Below are 15,350 nucleotides of genomic sequence, written 5' to 3'. Positions count from 1 at the left end.
AGGGCAAATAAACTTTAATCTCCAGGCTATCAATCTGGCACTTTTCATGAGCAATAAATTCACTTAACATTTTAAAATGTAAGTAAATCTTGTGTGCTGCAGCACTTGATCTCAGTCTAAATATTAGGTGCATGAACAGCAATGCTTATGCTTGTACCAGAGGAGCTGGTGAGGGAGGGAAATTATAAGAAAATACAACTGACAATGGGCCTAAGATGCGTAAAGAATGCTATATTTTTAGGAGTTTTTTCCTTGCCATGTTATGGGGCATATTGTTTTTCTTTTGCAAGAAATGGCTGGGGAGCTTGGCTGACTGGGGTACCAATGGGGAGCAATAGATAAAGAAGGGTAAAAAAGTCAAAAAGAGGTCAAATGATAAAGAAGATCTGGGGAAAGGTTTGAAGAACAAATTGGAAAGATTTACACGTGTGAAATGAAATGGAAAGAGAGAATGTGATTCAGACAACTTGACAAAGGGAGAGAGAAAACTAAGCAAAAAACCCTTCAAATGTCATTCAAAAATCATTAATCTGGCCTCCAAACGTATGAGATTTACTAAAAAAAATTTTTTAAATTAAATAAATGTTGGGTTCATTTTATTTGCCTTTTTTTTTTGAGCCTTTAGGGTTCAAGGTTTTTCCACAACCATGAAGTTCTCACATGACTCCAGGAGCTGGAGCTTTAGAAAATGACCAAATACAATTAGACTCAAGATAAAATCACAAAATTGGCAACACTGTAATATCCTGTTGTTGCAGAGCTTTCAACAGTGTGTCCACCGTTTTGCTCCATTTACCTATGTTAATATTTTCTCATTCACACAGCATGCGCTATAAGTATTCTCCTCCATGCACACACTAAATCAATTCCAATCCTCCCAAATATTAATGCCACTGACTCAAAATCATTTTATGTGCCAATCCATTCCACCCTTCCACAAAACAAATTCCCCTGTGAAAAATTCACTCCCAATCCATTTTGGCCACACCCACAGTTCATTGCCCTTTTAATCCACCTGCCTGATCCCACACTCCTCAAATTCCCATCTCATGTCTCCCCTAATCCCAGACTTTCTTGAGTCATCCTGCTGTTCCCAGACCATTGTCCCTATGTTCTCCAAAGTAATTTCTTGAGCTAGGAATAATGTCTGGCACCAGCATCACTGATTGGTGACTTGCCGCTTATTCTGGGCGAGTCATTCCTGGGTTTAATATCAGAGGTGGTAGCAGTTTGATTTGAGGTGGGAATGGTGAAAAAAGGGGCCCTTTAAAAAAAAAAAGCAATGATCCTTTGTGGTAGCTCCTCCTTCGTGCCATACATGTCTTGGATGGAATTGAATTAAAGGGGCAAAGCTAACAGCTCAGAAATCTGCTAATCTCTAAGTAAGGTTGTAGCCCATGGACCACAGTTTAGAAACAGCTGTTCTAGAAAATCCTAATTTTGGTGCCAAGAGCACATGTGCAAGAATGAGGATCTATCCTGAGAATATACTTGAATGAAAACAATGGTCAATTACTTACATACAGATAGCTGTAAGTATCAGATCAGCACACGTGTGAGCAAAACAAAATTAGCAAAAGTTTCCCTTGCAGTTCATGCTCACACCTTGCACAAGTTTTGCCTTAAAAGAAGCATAAACTAGTATTTTAAGGATTTACAGAACTCAAAAGGTCCCAAATTATGCAGATTTAAGATATGTGAAATAACTAAAGTAGACTTTGAAATTAATGTTGCAGAACATAAGGACTTAACTAGAATAAAGTTCAGTCAGACCAGATTATCTGTGTTTGATTATGTCTGAGTACCCAAAACATTTCACTGGCAGTTTGTCCAATAACAAGTACTTTGTGTTACTGCTTTGTTAATCTAGAGGGTTTTCTTTTTAATATTTAATGGTTTTCAAACTGATTCAGACTAACCAGATCTGATTGTACTACCATTATCTTATCACAGCTTACTGTAGTACAAACCTCAATACTGAAATAATTGCAAATGTGGCTTTTGAAACAAAATAGAACCACCACTGCTGGAGCTTAAAAAACTGGGGATGACAAATTGTATTTATGATTATATGTTTGAAAGGAAGACAAAGTCATTTTAATAAACATATCTGTCAAGAAACAGCATCAAAGCATTTTTAAAGTCCTCTATGCCCTTTGTCGCACAGACAACATTGAAAGATGCATCAAACCGCCTGCCTCCAGTGAAAGGATAGCGTTTAGCACAGCATTACATTTAACACAAACTGACAAGGTTGTTGACTTTGTAACAGTCTAAGAAGATAAACAGTAAAAGTGAAAGTGAAGACATGACCCTGACTATTCCAATCCTTTAAGAGACACTTGAAGGGTTTCAAGATTAATCTCCATTTTATTTTACAAAACCAAACTCTTGTATAAATTACCACCGAAAATAAACAAAATAGACAATATCATTATATATTGTTATTTCTTCATTTACAGACAACATTTCACCTGAATGAAAGCACTTTGAAAAAGAATATAAATCATCCAACTCAGTTTGTGTGCCTCAAAGAGTATATAGTAAAATTACACAAACAGAGCTCCAGATTGTGCCATTCAGACACAACTCCACAATGAATATGGTGGGGAGTCATATTGTCCCTAGGTGGCACACTGACAGACATTAACCTCAGAGAGGAATGCCTCTCATAGCTCCCAGATGCACAAGGGGAAGATGCCTTGCCTACTGCTAAAAACCTTCACAGTTTGCTTCATGCACTGCCTGAGACAACTTGACATGACCCTGCTTCCTCTCCACCACCTTTTTTGGAAGCCAGGAGAGGTAAGAAGTTCCTGGGTCTTAGTCCTCTGCTCAGGCCACCAGAACATGTTACCCCTCTCTATGTTGCAGAAACGCTCTTGCACTAGCCAAGACATTCTAGTGAATACTCTTATCAGTTCTCCTCACTACTGTACCTGCATAGTACCTTTGACGAAGGCTTCATGTCCTTATCTCCCACAGTAGGAGACTTCTGGGAGAGAAGTACCTCACTCCTTCTCTTCAGAAGAAATATTTGGAGGCTTTTCACCACTACCCCAGCCATAGCCAATGTGCATACTGGGTTTGTGTCTGTCTTTAGAATTTGGAACCCTCTGAGGCCTCTGCCATTTTGATGACGCAGAATGTTTGCGCAACCTTAGAATTAAAATAAGTGATTCAGAAGACCCTGATCAACATACCAGTTTTTGACACTGTTGTGATACCTCCCTAAACTGTCATTAGATGACACAGAAATTGGCTGGCATGGCAGAAGTGAGCCAGATATAACATTTTCTAAACTCCTCAGATTTCCTGTATCCCTGTCATTTGGGTTTCAGGATTGGATGTGGTATGAAGTCTATGGTGGCCTTGTAGTTAATGATCTCCTTGGGTTGGGCAAAGTTCAATTGTCCATATTAATTCTTTTAGCTGTCAGACACCTTTGATTAGCTGGGTTGGTTTGTTTTTATGCTACTGTATTCATAGATTCCAAGGCCGGAAGGACTACTTTGATCACCTAGGTTGATCTTCTCTATAACACAGGCCATAGACCTTCTCCAAAATAATTCCAAGAGCAAATGTAAACCACAGACATCCTAGGTGTGCTGTTCTGTCCCAGCTAGTGGCACCGAGACCACTGACAGAGAAAGAGAGATATTATGAGTCTGCTCTATAGCCTTAGCTAACAGCCAGTTGGCCCTTAGCTCATGCAGTCATAGGCGCTGACTCCGTGGGTGCTCCACACTCCCCTCACCCTCTGCCACACCTCTTCCTCCCCTGCATGTGCCCGTCCCCGCTCCTACACCTACCTCCCAGCACTTCCCACCCAGTCACCGTGAAACAGCTGTTTGGCAGCCTTAGCATGCTCCGGGAGGGAAGGGGAGAAGCAGGAATGTGGCACGCTCAGGGGAGGAGGCAGGGATTTGGGGAAGGAGTTGGAATAGGGGTTGGAATGGGGGCAGGGCAGTGGGGGTTAAGTACCCACAGGAAAGCAGGGAAGTCAGTGCCTATGCATGCAGTAGAGGATCCTACACTAAGCTCTTGAGACCCCAGGTTCAATTCCACCTGCCAGTAACTGAGGTTTGTTGGCATTACACAGATCTTTTAGAAAAAACTTCCAGTCTTAATTTCAAAATTGCCAGTGATGGAGAATCCACCATGACAGTTGGTGAACATGAATGTTTCCATTTATAGCTTTTTGAGACATTGGACAGGATAAGTGTTGAGAAGTTACTTATTCTCCCCATCTCCACATCCCTAACTCCCTCCACTGCTCTTTCATGCAGTTTTCTGACACCAATGCTTTTCAATGTGCATGTATAGCCTGATGGCTCTTTGTGCACTTGAATTCTAGAAACTGTGCACACAGCTATTAATGCTTCAGAAGTAGGTGTGTGAAGATGCTTCCACATACAACTTTATGCATGCATGTAAAGAGAATAAATGTAAGCCTCTTTACAAATCAAGCCCTGTTTATTAAGCTTTGTTTTTGTGCTTTGCACAGAGGTGGACATGATTCCTGCTCCAAAACTTTACACTCGAACACCAGCACAGACAATACAGATCAGTATGAAACCAGGAGGGGTCTGAAGACATTTAGAAGTATCCCATAGATATTACTCTACAAGCCCATAGAATTTGATGGAGCATGATATCCAATCTGTAGAATTTTTAATATCCATATAACAATTATATTCCTGTCATAAAAATTTAGAGGTTGGTTTACAATTCCTATAGAAAGAATAATCTCTGTTCAATTCTATAGGACTTTTCTATAAGAACGCCTTAAGTTGCAGCTTAGTGGCTGGAGCTTACTAAGAATATATAGCTTTCCCGCACAGGTGTTTTTTCAATAGATTTTTTTTAAACTAAATAAATCTGTTCGCTAAGTGTGTCTGCTCACAACAGAAAATTGAGACTTTTGTCAAAACCTTTTCTGCCAAAAACCCTAAAACTTGTCTTTCAATTTTTCAACAAAAAGTCAAAAATATGAGTGGAAAATGTCAATGAAAACACAATATTTCATTGTCCCTGAAATTTTTCACAGGGAAAAAAATATTTTCTGACCCTCTTGCTATATAACCCTTAATTACTCCTACACAAACTATACAACCTACTCGATGACTTTCCAGGCAAGCTTCAAAAGTCATTTATTTGACAAGCTTCTGGGGCAGGTTGAAGGTATGTTCCTGTGGGGACTAAAAGGGCAGTTTTGCTTGTTGGATTTATTAGCTGCCTGAGATAATTCACTATTTGTATGTGATTGTTTTTTGTCTGGTCATTTTGTAATTCTAATTAACAGATAGGGCATTTCCTATTATTATTTAAATCTAAAGAAGGAGGAGGGGGAAGGGATGACCTGCCTATGTCTTTGCAGAGCTCCTCTCTCTCCAGCCTCACCCTTGGCTGGAAGCAACTTGTCCCTTCCTGCTGGCACAGTGTCGAAAGGCAGCTAACACCTCCAGGATGCTGCTGGCCACTAACATAATCCAGCTGCCACCTGTCCCTTGGCTACAGCACAGGCAGGAAGGGGTTAAGCCCTAAGGATTCATTGTGCACCAGGGCCCAAGGAACCTGACTGCAAGGGCTTCAGTGAACCCAGCCTGAAAGGTGGTTCAGCAGAGGAAGGTCACTAGGGAATGGAGCAGCCCCATGCTCCCGGGGGATAGAGTGGGGTGGGGTCAGGTCAGGTGAAGAGGGTGCTAAGCCCCTGCCCAGGGAGCTGCTGTGGAGCCTGCAGGTTCAGGGTGTGAACAGGCTGGAAATCACTTCCTCCCATCACCACTCCAGAGCTTAGCTGAGGAGCAGAGAGGCTTCCCCGTGCCAGTGCTGTGCAGGGCTTTGGCACATGCGGGGCTTGGCTCCTCCTGGACAGTGTCCCGAGACAGAGGGTCTTGGACTTTCCCATGGTGCCGGCCCAGCCAGAGGCAGTGGGGGAAGAAAGGAGCCTGCTGGCCAGGCTGTTGGTGAGCTGAGCGCTTTGACCAGGGGCTGGTTCTCTGCAGAGCACTGGGAGCGGGATGCGCCCGGGGTGTGGGGAACGTGGAGGAGCAGCGGGGCTGGGAGGGGTGAGGGGGCAAAGCAGAGAGAGGACAGTGAGATGGGGAGCACATAAAGGGCTGATGGGTGGGCAGCAGAGGCGACACATCACTGGCTGCTGAATGGCGCCTGCCAGCACTCACCGACTAATGCGGCTCGCAGCACGCAGCCAGTGCTGGCCGGAAATGGAATGGGGGGAGAGGGTCCTGCTGGCTGAGAGCAGGAGCTGCACTGATGGACTGGCAGGGAGAGCAGCCGGCTCTGCACGCTGCCTCTTCACCCCGCCACTACCCTTGCATACCCATCCCCATAGTAGCCACTGGACCCCCACACTCACCGCTGGAGGGCAGACAGCTGGTGAGCAGGGATCCAGCCTGCAGAGACACTGGGGACACCCGCAGGAGGGCTTAAATACAGGATAGTCCCTTTAAAAATCTCTGGTCACCCTGAAGAGAGAGGTTTCATTTGTGGAGCTGTACAATTCTGGCAAGGTGGCCATTTGGAAACCTTTTCCTTTCTTTTCTTTTTAGATGGGGAGCAAAGGACTGTTTGGTTGTTTCAGTGTGTGTGTGTTTTCCCATTAGAAAGTTTGGAAGGTTAGCCGAAAGAGGAGTATGTTTCACAAGAAAGTTGGCTTTCTGCACATGTAGGGACCTTGGAAGTAAAGTTTAGCTATGTCAATGTGTCTGAATGGGGTTTCTCCAGTGCCTCAATAGTCTGTGATAAACTCTCGGTAGGCGTGTTTGGCTTTCGCTAGGTAGAGTCCTGTGCCTGCGCCTTCCCTGTGTCCCAGGGATGGCTACTGTGAGGCCAGCAGAATTTGGGAGAAAAGGGGTAGAAGAGAAAGCACCTCAAGCTGACTTAGAGTGGTGGTGGCTCTGGGCAGAGTGCTCCTCCTGCTCCTCCCTGTCTGGGCTCTGGGCTCCAGTGTGGGCTTGGGGGGCTGCCTGTGGGCAGTGGGAGGATGGGGTCCAAGGAACTCCCAAGCTCACCCTGCGCAGGCCGACTGAAGCCTCTCCCCTAGCTTGGGATGCCGAGTATTAAGCCTTCCTCTGTGGCTTGGGCTAGAGAGCATGATCCGCCCTCGGGTACATTTGGGTGGAGATGGTGGTCAGCAAGAATTTGGGCCATCAGGTCAACCCACTGGGGATAATGGAGGCAAGCCAGCAGCCCTGCAATTTTGCTTCCTGGGCCGCCAGCTCAACCCTCATCTCCTATGAGCTGGGAAGGCAGCTGGCCAGGCTCAACCTTCTCGTCCCCTCCCCAGGCCCAAGTCCCTTTCAGCCAGCAGGTCGAGCAAGGAGCCCAGAGAGGGGAGGAAAGGAGGTGGCCAGAGCCTCCTCCTGTCCAGCGCCGGAGTTGGCTGGACCCTTCCCCAACCAGGGCTCTTGCCCGCTCCCTGCAAGTCGCTCAGCCCATCTCCTTTTCACCTCTCTGAGCCCTAGCAGTCAGCCAAAAGAGCAGAGACCACCTGCTCCATCCAGCACACAGAGTGGCCAGCCTGGGGCTTGAACCCATGACTTTATTATTATTAGCACCACACTTGAACCAGCTGAGCTAACCAGCCCATGGCAAGTGTGTGCTTGCCTGACCTTTTTGGAAGGAGTCACCGGCTGGACCAGGGACAGTGTGGCCTCCACTATGACATGGGTGGATCAAGAGGCTTGCAGGCAAGATAGGGGAATTAGCTCAAGTGATAGAGTGCTTGCTTTGCATGCGAGAGGTAGCAGGACTAATGCCCACGTTCTCCAGCAGCAAGGGAGTGATGGTACCTTCTCTTGCCCTTGTTTTCGAAGCCATTGACAGTCAGCAGGATGAGCTCCTCCAGTGGCCTCCATCCCTCTCCCCGATTGGTCTCCCAAAAAGCCAGCCCTTGCGGAGCAGAAAGTTGTTCGTCCACAGCCCTTCTCCGCCTTGCGGTGGCTGGGAGGCTGGAGACAGGTTGGGGAAGTTAGCTCAACTGGAAGAACATGGGAGAAGTAGTGAGATCGATACACATATTCTCCAGCCTGCTCTGCTGCAGAGGGGGACCTGCCCCTTTCTTGCTGAGCTGTCACTAGAGCGCGATCCCTTTCCCCCTCCCTCCCAGTGTACACAAAGCTGATTGGCTGGGAGGTAGTGCCACTCAAATACAGAATTACTCACATCCCAGGGGTCCATGAAGGGAATGCAGAGATGGGCGGGGAGGGGGGTAGGCGTGATACCAGCTCAGTTGAGACCATGTAAACCACCCAGCCTCCTGATCTCAGCCAGCATGGCAGCCGTGGGCCAGAGCACACAGACAGCTTGGAGAAAGCCAAAGCGGGGAAGGGCTGCGTTGCTCTGGAACAGTGAGTCTGTGGGTGTCTATCCTGGCGGAGGCAGGGTTGTTTTGCTGTATGCTGGGCCAGGGAGCCTGTGTGAGCCTGGCTAGAGTTCCTGAGCTGGGCCCGCTCCTGGCTTTGCTTGGGTTAGAGGAAAGTGGTGAAGATAAGAACGGTCTCCTGGGTGAGACCAATGGTCGGTCTAGCCCAGTATCATTGCTTCTGACAGTAGCCGATGCCAGGTGCTTCAGAGGCAATGGCCAGAGCAAGCAATCACCAAGTGATCTATCCCTGCGTTGTCCTCTTAAGTTCGGTGCTTGTTCCAGGGGCTAAGTCTCACTTCCATGACACACTCCAGGGAAGGAGTGTTGGTGTTTGTGCTGAGGCTCGTGGCTGGGACTCAGGCCCCTTCCCCGACTCTGGCTAGCCCCCCATCTCAGGCTGTGTTCTGCTTAAGGCCATGGGGCCCTTGCCTTTTTTGCCTGGTGCCTGGGAGTCAGGCCAGCTGTGGGGAATTAGCTCAAGCAGTAGAGCTGTCTACAGCAGTCAGGCTGAAAATCAAAAGCCATCCTCCCCAGGTCCACAGCCACCCGGGAGCTCCTTGGCTCCATTAGTGCCACACTCTGACCAGCTGAACTAGGCAACCCACGGGAAGCTTCTCAAGGTGTTTCCTGGGGAGGGCTCAGATGCGAAAGCACCTGGAAGTTCATCAGCTATTGTAAGAAGTGTGAACTCCCAAGCTCACCCTGAGCAGGCCGACTCTGAAGCCTCTCCCCTAGCTTGAGGTGCCGGGTATTAAGCCTTCCTCTGTGGCTTGGGCGGGAGAGCATGATCTGTTCTCGGGTACATTTAGGTGGAGATAGTGGCCAGCAAGAATCCGGGCCATCAGGTCAACCCATTGGTACTATATTACTATGGTTCTGTGTTCTTTTTCTCTTTTTGGACCCATTCAAATACTTTAAATGTATCATAACTGATCATTTATTATATTGAGTTCTAGATTAGTCTCATGCCTTCTAGACTATATTTGTGATTCTTGTGTGTTATTTCAACTATGTATCTCTGGTACAAAACTTTTTGGCTCAACCTATATAAGTACAGTGTGCTTGTCATCTTCGTTGCATTACAGTTTCTGAAATTGCTTTGTCTATAACTTTGTTTTATTTATTTTTTCTTTGCTTATTTAGATGATAATTACAACTGTGGGATATCATGATACATTTTGATATTATTCCTATTTGTAACATCTGTTTACGATACCTGACCTGAATATAATTAGACAGTTGGCTGTGTTTATTTCTGGGTTAGAAAATATTGTTTTACACAAATAATTTCATGTTTCTCTGATGACTTGTGTTTGCTCAGAAAATGACATGTTGCAGTGAGAACATTAGCCAAAATTATAGTATTACTTTAGAAATTCAATATAACCATTCTCTTTTTACTCACTCTATGGAATGCTATTGAAATCATGGTTAATTTTGACTTATTGTCATTGTACGTTTAGAACATCTTTATATCTTGATGTGCACTAGCTCATTTTGAATGTTTGAATATTTTGTCTTGAAGAGCTTAAGGCTATACTTTACTATCCGGCAGTGAAAAAAGATGCATATGCTAAAAGGCCAGAAGAAATCACTATCATCTTGTCTGACCTTCTGCTTAACAGAGGCCATAGAATTTCACTCAGTGTTTTTGCAGTAGAAGGCATTGTTCTTCTCCACTGTACACATGAACACTACTGAGCCATCCCTATCTGACAAATCCTTGAGGAAGAATATTGTAAATTCCCAAGATTCTTATGTGTTTAACAATACCATGACAGCACTCTCTGATGCTCCTTGAGTTCTCCCATCCCTCCTGCCAGCAAAAATACAGAGATTCCCATACTGTAGAAAGGAATGGGAATCACATTTTTCTCTCCAAGATCCAAGGAGATGGCAGCAAATTTTTCAATAGGCAGATGTCATCTTACCTTACAATTTACCTTTCTGTCTCATCCTCTTAACACTTGCAGCACTTTATAGTAGTGACCCACAATACAACATCTTAAAATAGTAGTATTATGGGGCTAGACTCACAAAGGGATTTAGGTGCCTAATTGCTGATAAAGTCCCTTAGGCACCTAAAAATCTACCAGTGAGCCTGCACACAGCCACCTAAATCCTGACACTTGGTGCCGTTCCACTTTGTATAAATAATTAAATAGTCATGGACACAAGGACTCGAATCTCCTACATCCCAGGTGAGTGCCCTCACCATTGGCTAGAGAGTCATTCTCACTCTTTCTCTGCACCAATGAATATTTAATTGTGTATACACTTTGCAACAACTTCAACAGGAGAGCCCATCACTGCAGAATATTCTGTAGCCCAGGGGTTAGGGCACTTCCCTAAGAAACAGGAAAGGTAGCTCCAAGTCTCTTTTCCACCTCAGGCATGGGGGGATTTGAAACTTGCTTTCCTGTATTCTGGGTCAGTACTCTCACCACTGGGCTAAAAGGCATACGTGGAGGAGCACCATATTGCTGCTGCCTTTTTTTCTCCAGGAGAGGATTCACAGCTGTGAATTCCAAGCAGAGATAGGAACCTCCCTCCAATCAAGACTTAGGTGTCTAAGTCCCTTTGAGGGGTGGGACTTTGGCCACATCCCTTTCCTCAGCATTTCCTGTTGGCTGGCATAGCTGGCTCCACACTCAGCATGCTGGCTTTTGTGGATCCCATTATTAGACACATAACTCTCCCCGTGATTCCAGTAGGCAGCAAGGCACCGCAAAGTTAGGTGTGGCAACACTGGGCCTACGTTCCCTTTGTGGCTCTAGAAGTCACCTAGAAATCACCTACTGCAAGACAGGCCCAACAAAGAAAGTAACAGAACGCCACTAACCGTCACCTACAGCCTTCAACTAAAACCTCTCCAGTGCATCATCAACGATCTACAACCTATCCTGAAGGATAATCCCTCACTCTTACAGACCTTGGGAGACAGGCCAGTCCTTGCTTACTGACAGCCCCCCAACCTGAAGCAAATACTCAACAGCAACTACACACCATACAACAAAAACACTAACCCAGGAACCAAACCGTGCAACAAACCCCAGTGCCAACTCTATCCATATATCTATTCAAGGGAAACCATCATAGAACTCAGCCACACCATCAGGGGCTCATTCACCTGCACATCTACCAATGTGATATAAGCCATCATGTGACAGCAATGCCCCTCTGTTATGTACATTGGCCAAACTGGACAGTCTCTACACAAAAGAATAAATGGACACAAATCTGACATCAGGAATCAGAACATTCAAAAACCAGTAGGAGAACACTTCAACCTCCCTGGTCGCTCAATAACAGACTTAAAAGTGGCAATTCTTCAACAAAAAATACTTCAAAAACAGACTCCACCATGAAACTGCAGAACTGGAATTAATTTGCAAACTGGACACCATCATATTAGGCCTGAATAAAGACTGGGAGTGGATAGGTCATTACAAAACTTGATTTTACCATACTAATTTCCCCCCTACTGCTACTGACACCTTCTTGTCAACTGTTTGAAATGGGCCACCCTCATTACCACTACAAAAGTGATTGTTCCTCCCTTGGTATTCTACTGTTAATTGAATTGTCTCATTAGACTGACCCCCTACTTGGTAAGGCAACTCCCATTTTTTCATGTACTATGTATATATACCTGCTACTGTATTTTCCACTCCATGCATCTGATGAAGTGGGTTCTAGCCCACGAAAGCTTATGCCCAAATAAATGTTAGTCTCTAAGGTGCCGCAAGGACTCCTTGTTGTTTTTGCTAAAATACTCATGTTACCTCGCTCAGTATAAACTGTTTTCCAGCTAGCACATTATAAAATCTACTTACTTTTTACTTTTCATTTTATCTTTGTTGCTTACAGAAAAGTGCTGTGAACTTCAAGAAAACCAGGAAGGAAGAGTGCAAGAAATTTAAAATAGACATCTAGCTCCAGACCATTACTGTGCACAACTCTGGTCACTAGAACAGACTACTCTTTGCCTTTGGTTTTTATTTTCCCCGTAAGAAATAAACACTATTGTAATTGGTTTGGTTTTATACATTTTTTCAAACAAATAGTTACTTGTTTTAAATAAAAAGAACAATACATTTGGGTTTGTTGATTTAAAGCACACTGATATTTGTCAGACACTGTTGATGGAGAACGTCACTAACCATGAGCACAACTCTATATGTATCTCAGGTATTTTAGTTGTGCATTGTTATGGAAACAGAGGTCTATTGATTGCATTCAGAATTAAAGCACTGCTGTGCTGTTGCAAGCATACAATGAATCACCTGCAATAAATTTGTTTGGGGAACTTGCTTAACTACAGTATCTTCAGGGGAAAAAAAACCTCAATGGCATGTGTCTGTTGACCTTTAAGATAAAAAAACGAAATAATAAAATATTTTGTATCTACAGATTCTGTACAATGCTTCTGCAATGTTACTTCAACAATGTTATGATTGCATTCCACTATTTTTCAAATGTCAAAAATAAAACCTTGGTCCAGAATCTAAGCTGGTGTAAATCAACGTAGCGCTATTCACTTCACTGGCCATTCCGATTTACACAGTGACGGATCTGGCCTATTTCTTGTGTTGGCTGAACATTCTCCTGGTGAAAACCATGCCACCAAAGGGAACCACTGACTATTACAAGCAGTAACTCAATTCTTAAATGTCTGTCTTTTACTTCTGATTCTTCCTTTCTCTTCTTAGTTACTAAAGGTCAAATGTCTGAGTCTGAGATATGAGCCAGCAGTTGCATTAGCTACCTCAAGTAGTCATATCATTCAGATGTACAGAGTACTAAAGAATGACATCACAACCCAGATCCTCAATACGCATTTAGGCACCTAACTCCCATTGATTTCAATAGCAACTAAGTCCATTGGTGGATCTGGGCCCACGTGACTAGGTCTGTATAAGCGACAAGGTGGGTGAGGTAATATCTTTTATTGGACCAACTTATGTTTGTGAAAGAGACAACCTTTGAAGCTTACACAGAGCTCTTCTCCAGGTCTGGGAAAGGTACTCGGGACGTCACAGCTAAATACAAGGTGGAAAAGCTTGTTTAGAATAAGGAATTAACATATTGTAAGAGACCATTCAAGGAGAAGTGGGCAGTTAATTCTACAGCTAAAGGACAAAAGACGGACAGTGGGTTATAGATTGTGGTAAGAAATAAATCTAGTGTCTCTAAGTCCATGACTTTTAGTGTGTTTATATAAAGTGAAACTCTTCTTAATGCAAGATTAGTCTTCAGTATAATTCCTGTCACTACAGCAAATGTAAGTCATTTGTGTTTTGTTGCAGGTATTCAAGTGTTCAGTTATTAATAGATTTCTGTTTATAAATGTAACAATAGTCTGTATATTTACAAACTGTACTTAATGTTTCATTGGCATACAAAGAAATGGAAAATAGAGCATTAAAGGGCCTGACTCTGTTACCCAGGGTTCTTTCAACCCAAAGCTCTTGGTAACTTTACTCTGTGCAAGGAGGTGTCAGGAAATAAATCAGGGGAGACACGGCCGTCCGACTGATAGATGGCTGGCACAAACAGGACAACACAAGAGTGCTTTCACTTAAAGCTAAACTTTATTTAGTCTCAAGCACTTACACATGTCCGCAACAAGTCAGTAAAACACCTCCAACCCTTGATAATTACCAAAGCTGAGTGTGGCTCCCGAGTGACACAGCGGCAGCCTTCCGGTGGCCAAATCTTCCGTCTGCCGGTGGGGACTGCAAGATGTATCCAGAGGGAGAGTCCAAAAGAGTCCCCAAACGAGTCCAACTATCTCAAGCTTTTTCCCCTTATTTATACATTAGTAATAGAATGGCATATCCCTTAAAGAAACCTTGTCAAGTAAGCAGTTTCAAGCAAGAGGTTCCTTCTGACTATTGATTAACCAGGTGTGGGTTTTCCAGAGTCTGCAGCTCTGAGACCCCAATAAACATTCCTGCTCTTTTTAAAATCCATGTATCAACAACTTCAAGACGAGTCTTATCAGGAAGGATGCGGGGTCAAGCTGCCCTTTCAGTGGCACCCAAAACCCTCTCCCCTCCTGCTTTGGTCAAGCTGAGTTTGCTGAATGATCAATTTACAGCTTGCTGACTAGGTTGCTTTTTAACAATAAGCCATAGTGGTTTTAGGCACTTTACTGGTTTGCCAAAGTCTCCCCGTACAACTCCAGTCCATTATATCTGCTTTGAGCTGCTCTCCCAGATCTTCAGCTCTGCTCCACTGTCGCAAAACAACTGTAAATTAGCTTAAGTAGCGCCTTGATAATTCCACCTGCACAGGAGACTCATCAATCAGGTGGCTTAGAGCAGACATAGCAACCAACTTCTCCTCCTGCTCTTAGAAGGTGTGGTCAGGACATCCCTACAGCCTAGCAATTCCCAACTGCTGGAAAGGTTCCTGGGGGCCACCGGCAGCTGGGGTAAGTTACAGCAGCCCTTGACTGCTCTAATTTATACCAAGGACTGGTCTGGGGGCAGGATACCTCCAGGACTGGAGGACCATAATGTGCCCCATATCTCTCCTGAGCTGCCCCTAAACACAACTAGGTGCAGCTCAGGTTTTGGGCCGTTACAAATAACAGAATAAACCTACAGTCTATTGCAATGATGTTACTTTCTGATGTTTATTTCCACAGAGACAATGGGTCAGAAAGATAGTACTTGTGTGAGAGGAGAAGTGTGCATCTTTTAAGGTGTATGTTTAACTGCTTGAATGATATAACATCAAAATAACTGTGTGCCTACTTGGAATATTTGAATTGTCAAGTTGCTATAGCTACACTCAAATTTTGATATATGAACCTAAATGTTGGCTTCAAAAGTGAAGTAAAAAATTAAAGATCTTTCCTTACATTTTTCTCTACGGAAAAAGCCAGTCTAAGGTAACGTTTACTGAATGTAAAAATAAAATACAGTACAAATATAATTTATTCTTATTAGGA

The 15,350-nt window shown here is 44.2% G+C and overlaps 1 long non-coding RNA gene across 1 annotated transcript in view; it reads left to right on the top strand.

Moving 5' to 3' along the window:
• The window catches only part of LOC120405790, a 94,445-nt gene extending 81,775 nt beyond the window's left edge, over nucleotides 1-12,670 (top strand). Inside the window, exon 3 of the long non-coding RNA XR_005598881.1 lies at nucleotides 12,260-12,670. This is a non-coding gene — a long non-coding RNA (uncharacterized LOC120405790). The remainder of the gene's footprint in view (nucleotides 1-12,259) is intronic.
• Nucleotides 12,671-15,350: the final 2,680 nt, after the last annotated feature.

The sequence above is a fragment of the Mauremys reevesii genome, linkage group 5 (genome assembly GCF_016161935.1).
Source record: "Mauremys reevesii isolate NIE-2019 linkage group 5, ASM1616193v1, whole genome shotgun sequence".
Lineage (NCBI taxonomy): Eukaryota > Metazoa > Chordata > Testudines > Geoemydidae > Mauremys > Mauremys reevesii.
This window is presented reverse-complemented; position numbering and strand designations above follow the sequence as displayed.